At 41.9% G+C, this 10,155-nt stretch overlaps 1 protein-coding gene across 1 annotated transcript in view; it reads right to left on the reverse strand.

Moving 5' to 3' along the window:
• The window catches only part of CNTNAP4 (contactin associated protein-like 4), a 380,481-nt gene that overhangs the window by 83,216 nt on the left and 287,110 nt on the right, over positions 1 to 10,155 (reverse strand). The gene's annotated exons all lie outside the window — the stretch shown is intronic.

The following is a 10,155-nucleotide window of genomic DNA, read 5'->3' on the forward strand; positions in this document are numbered from 1 at the left end:
CCATCGTCAGAGAGCAAAGGGAACTGCTGGGGTTGGGAGCCATCAAGTCAGTTCTGCCTCACAGCGACCTTGTACAGGATTTCCAAGGCTGTAAATCTTTACAGCAGCACACAGCCTCATCTTTCTCCACCAGACTGACTGGTGGATTTGAACCGCCAACCTTATAGTTGGCGGCCCAAGGCCTAACCCATAGCGTCACCAAGGTTCCTTATAATAGGCTTTATTGTTGTTGTTGTTGTTCTTGTGTTGCGGGGTTGGTTCCAACTCATAGATAGGGTTTCCAAGGCTGTAAATCTTTGCGGGAACAGAAAGCCTCAACGTTCTCCCTCTAACCTCTGACCTTGTGGTTCACAGTCCAGCACTTATATTGGAGGGCCAATGGGCGCCATTATAAGGAACTCCGCAATGATGAGGCTTGTAGTTTAGAACGGGTGGTGGGTATATCTTCCCCTTCAATAAGAAAGCGACTCTTGGGCTCTGCAATGTTACCCATCTTCTCTGAGGGGAAGAAAGACAGGCCTTTAAGTTTTTATTACTCTTAGAATGTAAGCAAATATTTCTAGAGGAGATAAACCTTTAAATCTCTCCAGAGCAATTCATGATTTCTAACTCCCAAGACGTATTTATATTTATTCATCCTCTAATATAGGTTATCTGCTTTTTATGTTTTTGTTTTTGCTTAGAAAGCCAGGTACTGTCTCTTTCCAGTGCATAATTCTTCTTATACCAGTGGTACGAAGGTTGGATAAGCAAAGATGCCAACTGTTGCAGTCGAGTCAACTCTGACTCCTGGCCACCCCATATGCGTCCGCGGAGAACTGAGCTCCACAGTGTTTTCAGAACGAGATCATCAACACTTTTTCTGAGTAGACTCCACCATGAGCTGCTGGTGAGCATCTCCAACTCTTCTAAAGACAGGAAATTTCATCCACAGTGGAAGAACCCGATCTTGTCTCCATATGCATGGTCAGTTCACTATTCCTGGTGTGCCATTCTAGGATAAGCACTGGACTACTGTCAGATCGGTGGTTTAAGTCCACCAGCGGCACCTCAGAAACCCTATATAGGAACGCTGTGAATCAGAGGTGACTCGGCGGCACTAAACAACAACAGTGGATAGATTCTTCTCTTCTTTGACGTCATTGTAATTCATCAGTAACAACTTTTTTAAAAATTCTCAAAAACGTTATGTGGCTTTTATATTTTAATCTGTACTAGAGTCAAGCTTTTACTTTTTATTTGAAAATGTGCCTCTAACAAATGCACAGTGAGTCATAAGGGTACAGCAGAAACCGTGAAGAAGAAGCGATGGCCGAAACAACCAGAAAATGCAGGAAATTTCGTAAATACACTAAGAAATGGAATGGCACCAAAGCAAGAAAGAAAGGAATGGAATGGAACAATAGTCTGAGTCTACTGGTATCTCTCTCAGAAGAGATTTCTAATAATAGGCACTGTATGCAAAGCAACTGAGTAATTAAGAACTTGATTTATCTTCGGCGGACTGCTGCTTTTACCAAGTGATGACAGTGTAAAGGAAAAACATGCTGTTTAAGCAGTGTGGTTGCAGAGCCCTGTGTGGCTTCATGCTTAATAGCTGCAGGGGACAGATGCGATAAGGCTGCTGGAGCAGGTGGGACAGTGCGTTAAGGGAAGTCCAGAGGTGAAAGGGACGAGCAGCAGTCAGCATTCTGGAGCAAAGTCATGATGCAACCAAGGCTGCAAATGAATCACAGCAGATACTAACTCTTAGAGCCTCTCAGAAGGACTTTATTCTTGAGATTTCCAAAGTAAAGGCATCCTGGCCTAGTGCTGTATGATCAACACTGGACTGATAACTGTGAGGCTGATAGTTCAAACCCACGAGGGGCTCCTTGAAAAGTCTACGCAGGGTCACTGTGAGTTGGAACCAACTCTAGCATTTAACAACAACAACAACAATGAAGCAAAGGTGGCAATCTCTAGCTAGTTCAAATGTTAATGCGCTAGACTGCTAACTGAAAGATTCGAGGTGTTCATGCACCCAGAGGTATCTCAGAAGAAAGACCTGGAGATTTAATTCCAAAAGATCACAGCTACTGAAAATCCAGTGCAGTGCACATCTACTCCAACACAGAAAGTAAACGTAATTATATTATTACAAGTCTTAAACTCCCCATATTTCTCAAAGAAAAGGTCCCAGGAGCCCCTACCTCCGAATCCTGTGGGGTGCATGTTATAAGTACAGAGGTCCAGGTGTCTAACTCTAGACATACCTGAGTCAATGAAATTAGTGTAGTGGTTACGAGTCAGGCTGCTAACCTCAAGGTCAGCAGTTTGAAACTACCAGCCATTCTGTGGGAGAAAGATGAGATGTTCTGCTCCCGTAAAGGTTTACAGCCTCGGAAACCCTGTGCAGGGTCACTATGAGTCGGAACCGACTCCACGCCACACCACCATCACCACCATCACCACAGTGAGAAGGGGTAAGCATAAACTGCCCCAACGATCAAACTGCTACTGAGTTAATTCTGACTTCTAGCAATCCGACAAGATTTATAAATCTTTACAGAAGCAGACACAGCCTCCTCTTTTTCCCATGCAGTGGCTGGTGGGTTTGAACTGCCAACCTTTCATTAGTGCAACACCTAACCCAATGAGAAATCAGGGCTCCTCGGGATAAGCATAAAATCCTTGGGATTTTCATTTTCTCCAAACTTTCAAAGCTCTTGCTCTACCTCTCATCCATTTCCAGCCAGTGAAACAATTGTACTTACAATGCAATTTTGATCCTGAGAAATTTCTCAAACATGGAAGTATTTCATCATATAAAAAAAAGCAATAAACACATATAGCCACAAGCAGCCCTATACATTTCAACAAGGACAGCCACTGGAGTTCATATTATCCTGAATAATTATTTTTAAATTACCTTTAGAATAATCTGTGAAGAAAGGCGTTTCTGTTCTTTAACGTGGTTTAGAAGCTAGCCATTCAAAATGAGATATTTATGTTGGGATTTTTTTAGATTTTATTGCTTAGAGGTATTTAAATACATGTGGAATCATTTGTTTGCTACAAATTCTAAACTAACAAATGGATTTTTTTTTTTTTAATTGCACATTTGCAAGTTACTGAGTCAGCATTTTCTTTTGCTTTCTCAATTGTTAGCTACATTTGATTTATGTAACTAGAAGATACATTATTGGCTACAGGCAGTGGATGAGATGTTGATAGAAGGTCCTGTTTACTTGTTGGCAAGACTTCCCAGCTGGGAGAAAAGAGACCATTTTTTTTTTTTTTACTTCCTCTGTCCCTAATGAGATTCATTAGCCTCTGACACTTAACCTCCCTGTGGCTTGGGATCCTCATTTGCAAAAGAACAACCATAGGAAGGCTTTTGAGCTGCAACATGATTTTTCCATATAGGGTTTTTACACTCAGGCTGTCACTTTGGTCAGAATACTGGTTTCAGAGCTTCATTGGTTTGTTAGTTGTGTGTTTTTGTTCGTGACATCTTGGGTTTCCAATGGCTTTCAATTTTCTTGGTGGTCTATTTTTTCCATCAATCCTTTGTTGATGATCCTGTAAGCTCCATTCCCTTTGGACTCTATTAGCCTCATCTCACAATCCTAATTCAAAGAGCCAGAGAATTTGCTCTCTCTCTCTGTCTCCCTCTGGATATAAGAGGGGACTTCAAAAAGTTGGTTGGAAAATTCCATTATTGTTCAATTCTATTTTTCCATAAACTTTTTGAAGCCCTCTCATACACATATATGTATCTCTCTCTATATCTATGTATGTTATTGTTGTTGTGAAGTACCATAGAGTCGATTCTGACTCATACCAACCTTGTATAGGGTTCTTGAGGAGCGGTTCTGGGTTTGAACCACTTACCTTAAGGTCAACCGTCTAGTGCTTAACCTATAGCGCCACACCAGGGTTTCTCTCTCTCTCTCTCTCTCTCTCTCTCTCTATCTATCTATCTATCTATCTATCTATCTAAACTATACTACTACTGCACTTAATATTACACAGAAGTCACTGCAGGAAAGGCATTGGACTGCTAACCATAACATCTGTTCAAACCCATCAGCTGCTCCTCAGAAACCATATACAGTGTCGTTAGGAGTTGGAACCAGCTTGGATGATACTGTATTTATATACCTACATATATAACTTATATTACATATTTAAGGACCGGAGTCCTGGTGTGGCACTGGGCCACATAGTTGGTTTGAACTTCAAGATGGGTGGTTCAAACTCACTAGCCACCCCTCAGAAACCCTACATAGGCTCACTATGAGTTAACAACTTCATAACATCATTTAAGAAATTTGTTGTTGCTAGGTGTCATTGAGTCAGTTCCGACTCACAGTGACCCTCTGCACAACAGAATGAAATACTGCCTGATCCTGAGCCAGCCTCACAATTGTTGTTAAGCTTCAGTCCACTGCTGCTTCCACTGCGCCAGTCCACCACATTGGGGGTCTTCTTCTTGTTCACTGTCCCTCAACTATTCCAAGCATGGCGGTCTTCTCCAGGGACTGGTCATTACTGATTACATGTATGAGGTATGAGAGATAAAGTCTCACTATCCTGGCTTATAAGGAGCAAACCGATTGTACTTCTCCCAACACAGACCTATTTGATCTTCCGGCAGTCCATGACACTTTCAGAATTCTTCTATAACACCACAGCTCGATGCATCCATTCTTCTATGGTCTTCCCTATTCATTGTCCAACATTCACATGCATATGAGGCTACTGAAAATGCTATGGCATTGATCAGGTGCATCTTAGACCTCAAACTCCCAGCTTTGCTCTTGAACACTTTAAAGAGATCTGGGGCATCACATTTGCCTAATACAATATGTTGTTTGATTTCTTGGCTGCTGATGGCATGAGTGTTGATTGTGGATCCAAGCAAAATGAAGTCTTTGCCAAGTTCAATCTTTTCTCCAATTTACATGTTATTTATTGGGCCAGCTGTGAAGACTTTTGTTTGTTTTGTTGTTGTTGTTTTCACATTGAGATTCCACCCCTATTGAAGGCTACTGTCTTTGATTTTCATCAATATTTTAAGTCCTTCTCAATTTCAGCAAGCAAGGTTGTATCATCTGCATATCGCAAGTTGTTAATGAATTTTCCTCCAACCTTGATGCCATGCTCTTCTTCATATAATTCAGTTTCTCAGATTAGTTATTCTGTGTACAGATTGAATAAGTATGGTGAAATAATACAACCCCGGCACACACCTTTCCTGATTTTAAACCATTCACCATCCCCTTGTTCTGTTCTAACAACTGCCTGTTGGTCTATGTACAAGTTCCTGATGAGCACAATCCAATGTTCTGGAATGCCCATCTTCGCAATGTTGTCCATAACTTGTCAGGATCCACACAGCAAAATGCCTTTGCATGTCACTAAACCACAGGTAAACATCTTTCTGTTAGTGTCTGCTTTCAAACAACATTCATCAGAAATCAGCAGTGCTACCCCTAGTTCCACGTCCTCTTCTGAGTTCGGCTTGAATTCCTGGCAGTTTTCTGCTCATGTACTGTTGCAGTTATTTTTGAATTATCTTCAGCAAAATTTTACTTGTATCTGATATTAATGATCCTGTCTGATGATTTGCACATTCTGTTGGATTTCTTCTCTTTGGAATTGGTCACAAATGTAGATCTCTTCCAATCAGTTGGCCAGGCAGATGTCTTCCAGGTTTCTTGGCATAGATGTGTGAGTGCCTCCAGTGCTGCATCACTTTGTATTTGTATTTTAATTTGCATTCCATCAATTCCTTGAGCTGTGTTTTTGACCAATTCTTTCAGTGCAGCTTGGATGGCTTCCTTCAGTATCGCTGGTTCTTGATCATATGCTTCTTCTTGAGATGACTGAACACCCACCATTTCTTTTTGATACAGTGACTCTGTATATACCTTCCATCTTCTTTAGATGCTTTCTGCATCATTCAATAGTTTGCCCATTGCTGTTGTTATTGTTAAGTGCTGTCGAGTCGGTTCCGACCCATAGCAACCCTGTATAGGGTTTCCGAGGAGCAGCTGGTGAGCTTGAACCACCAACCTTGCAATTCAAACAGCTTTGCAGTCTGAGACATTAACGTACAGCGCCACATCACAGATTATAGTTCAATGTAAATATAACTCTTGCATGCACTGGAAAACCAAAAACCTGTGGGACTTGCTTTATGGCGATACTCATTTGATTGTGGTGATCCGGAACCAAACCTGCAACACCTGAAGGTTATGCCTCTCCATGGGGGTAGTAGACTTCATGAGGAAACAGAATTTCCAATGACCTTTTCTCTAGTAATTTCTGCAGGTTTTAGGGTTGTACGTTCACAGAGGATGGTCTCCCACTTCCAGCATATTCCAGTTATGATGACCCACACTTCACCTTTTTTTTTTTTTAACATCTTAATCATTAGTTATCGGTAGTAAGTATTAAAATACATCTGTAAGTTTATATTTAACCTTTCCAACCCTCCAAAACAAATAAAGATTAGCTTGTTGTTATTGTTAGTGCCACTGAGTCAGTTCTGACTCATAGCGACCCTGTGTAGGGTTTCTAAGGAGTGGCTGGTGAGCTTGAACCACCGACTTTGCAGTTCAAACTGACCTTGCAGTCCAGCGCCTTAACCTGCAGCACCACACCAGGATACCAAAGATTACATGTTGCTAATAAAAGGCAATGATAATGAAAACTGAAAAAAAAAAAAAGAGAGAGCGAGAAGCTGAGGTATTCAACTTAGAGCAAAACTAACTTAGAGCCCCATTGTTGGAATGGAACCCCATTGTCTGTTGGGGATTACCTGGATAAGTGAACGGCAGCTCTCACGTTGAAGGCAGTGTGTGTGTTTGGATGTTTCATAAATTGAATTTAGAGATTCAGTCTGTCCAGAACTAAAATCCCGATCTTCCTTTCCCCTCAAATCTTTTCCTACCTTATCTCAAGTGACAAATCTCAACCCCTCTAGTTGTCCAAGATGAAAACTGTGGTGCCATCTTTAACTCTTTCATTTTCCCACACCCCAACTGGTGTGACATCATAGGATAAGCACTTGACCTCAAGGTCAGTTCTAACTGCAAAGTGGGCAGTGTAAACCCACCAGTTGCTCCTCAGAAACCCTATACAGGGTCGCTATTGTTGGTAGCGACTGAGCCGAGGGTCTCTGACTTAGGGGTAGTTTAACTGAAGGATTGCAACGGAACATTTGTGGTCCAGAAACTCGGGCTGCACCCAGGTTAGGCTGCCCCATAAGGAACTTGCAAATCCTGTCTCAGAGAACAAACAACTTGTAAAGTCTTTCCTTGTACACAGCCATGGCCTTCAGCTCAGCCTGCACAAACATGTAGCTGCTCTAATCTCTGTTTCCTTAGCTACCACAAGTTACTTTCTTCCGATGAAGTCCCAAGCTTTATCGGAAGATGCATGCACAAACAACTCTATATATCCTTGCACTCTTTTCCCCGCCTCAAGCACCTTCTTTTGATATGTGTATAAAATAAACTTGCTGCACTTGGTCTGGGTCACAGTATCTCCATCAGAGCACTGCATCCCACCTGGTCCCAAATTTACTTAATATATTTGTGTCTTGTGTCTTCCTTTTCTTTCTAATCTCCCATCGCCCCTACTTGAGTTTAATCTCTCCGTGCTGTTCACAGAGAATAGCCCATGCCAGATGCAGCAGCTATGAGTCAGAACCGACAACAAGCACTTAGTAACAACAAGCTCCTTCCCTACCTACACTGGTATAACCTGGGGGAGCTGCTGTCATCTACTCCTAGTGGATCCTTGCATTACTTGTATTGGTCTCCAAAGGGTTCTTTCTCCTCTCTCCCTCCCAGGCTGAATGGTGTTCCCCATCACAGGGGCAATTATGATCCTACTCAATGAAGGTGGACCGTGCCACAGCACTGCTGAAAGCTCTCTAGTGGTGGTACATGGTGTTCATAGTAAAAACCGACATCCTTACAACACTGTATAAGATCCCAGGGGCGTTCCCCTCTCCCCACGTGACTCTCTTGCTCTTCTACTCCTCCCTCCTTATTGGCCACACTCCACCCACACTAGATTGGTTGCTGTTTCCTGAACACACCACACACTTGGTAAATTCCTGACTCAGGCCTTTGCATTTTCACTTCCTGTGCCCTGTAGGTTCTTACACCAGATATTCAGGAAACTGGTGCCTTCAGTGCCTTCAACCCTTACACCAAATGTCACCAGCTCAGTTTGGTCTTCCTTGGCTGACCAATTTTAAGTAGTGATTCCTCTTCCTATTACCTATTACCTCCTGTCTCAATTTAATAGTATTACCCTTTTCTGCTTTGCTTTACTACATAAAACTGTGACTGCCTGACATGGCCGTGTCCAGTGTAATTTCATGCCAGGATGGAAATGTTCTTCTTCTGTGGGATCAATACATTCTCTCCTCCCCACAGTGGCTACCAGGCACTTCAAATGTAACTAGTGACACTGAGAAGCTGAATATTTATTTAACTTTCATGATAATTATATTTAGATATTTTTAACATATTTAAGTGGATCTAATTCACTGGTAGCGTAGTGGTTACGAATCGGGCTGCGAACCTTAAGGTCAGCGGTTCGAAACTACCAGCTGCTCCACGGGAGAAAGATGAGGCTTTCTACTCCCGTAAAGATTTACACCCTCGGAAACCCTGTACAGGGTCGCTATGGGTCGGAACCGACTCGATGGCACATAACAACAACAACAATTTAATTACTTAGCTATAATATAACATTGAAAGGTGACTAGAGTACCCCATGGGGTCCTGGTGCAGTGCTGTGGGTTGATGCGCTGGACTGCAAAGTCAGTTTGAACCACAAGGTTGGTGGTTCAAGCTAACCAGTCGCTCCTCAGAAACCCTATACAGGGTCACTATGGGTCAGAACCAACTCTATGGCACTTAACAACAACAGAGTACCCCATACTGAGCAGTCCAATTGGCTAGAATCCATTTGGTGTGTCTGTTCGATGATACAATAAATGCACCATCCATCCATGAGTGAGTCTATAGCTCATTCTTTTTCCCGTTGACCTATTTGTTTAGCCTTGTGTCAATAACATGGGCTTCTGCATAGCCGACTTGTAAAGTGCCTTTCTATCTGGCAGAGGTCAATTGTCCAACTCTGTTCTTCAACACTGATTGGAGTCCTCTTGTCTCTTTGCATTTTATAATTTTAAAGTCTGTTTTCCAGTTTTAATCCAAACCAAGCAGCCAGCCAACAACCTGTTGGAATTTTAACTTGTGTTTGCACCAAATAAATAACAAGTTGGGAAAAATTGGCTGGCATTTATACAATACTGAATTCAGTGGATGTTTCATGTTCCTCTATTGTTTGGGATTTCAATTTATCTAAAGGACATTTACATTTATCCACTGAGACGATTTGGACATTTTTCACTAGAATTATTCCTATGTGATTGAGATTTTTCATACTACTGAAAATAGAATCATCTGACATTTTTTCTGTTTACTGCTGGTTGTTGTTGTTGTTATTATGTGCCGTGGAGTCGGTTCCGACTCATAGTGATCCTGTACATCTGAGGCTGTAAATCTTTACGGGAGCAGAAAGCCTCATCTTTCTCCTGTGGAACAGCTGGTAGTTTCGAACTGCTGACTCTTAGGATAGCAGCTCGATTCATAACCACTATGCTACCAGAGGATGACAAAACTAATTTCATATTTTTATATCAAGTGATCTCCTAAAGTATAATGGCTTACCTATACATTATTTTAGGGTTATCTTAACACATAATCAATCAGGTCACCTGTAAATAAAGAGAATCTAAGTGCTTTCTGTTTAGTATGTATGAGACAGATTCAAAGAGTTCATGGAAAAGTTCATAGGAAGTGAGGGGATATGCACAAGGGTGCCCAAACTTGCAGATAGTGCCTATTGGACCTAGCTTCGATGGCTGAATGATCAGAACCTGACTAGAGGAAGGAAAAGAGGAAAAACAAAACAAAACAAAGTGTACATCGCTACAATCTGATGAACTTGACTAATACATATGGATGTGGTGATAGTTGTGGTGTGCCGTGGAGACAGTTCTGACTCATAGCGACCTTGTACAGGGTTTCCAAGGCTGCAAATCTTTATGAGAGCAGAAAGCCTCATCTTTCTCCCACG

This window comes from Chrysochloris asiatica, unplaced genomic scaffold (genome assembly GCF_000296735.1).
Source record: "Chrysochloris asiatica unplaced genomic scaffold, ChrAsi1.0 scaffold00037, whole genome shotgun sequence".
Lineage (NCBI taxonomy): Eukaryota > Metazoa > Chordata > Mammalia > Afrosoricida > Chrysochloridae > Chrysochloris > Chrysochloris asiatica.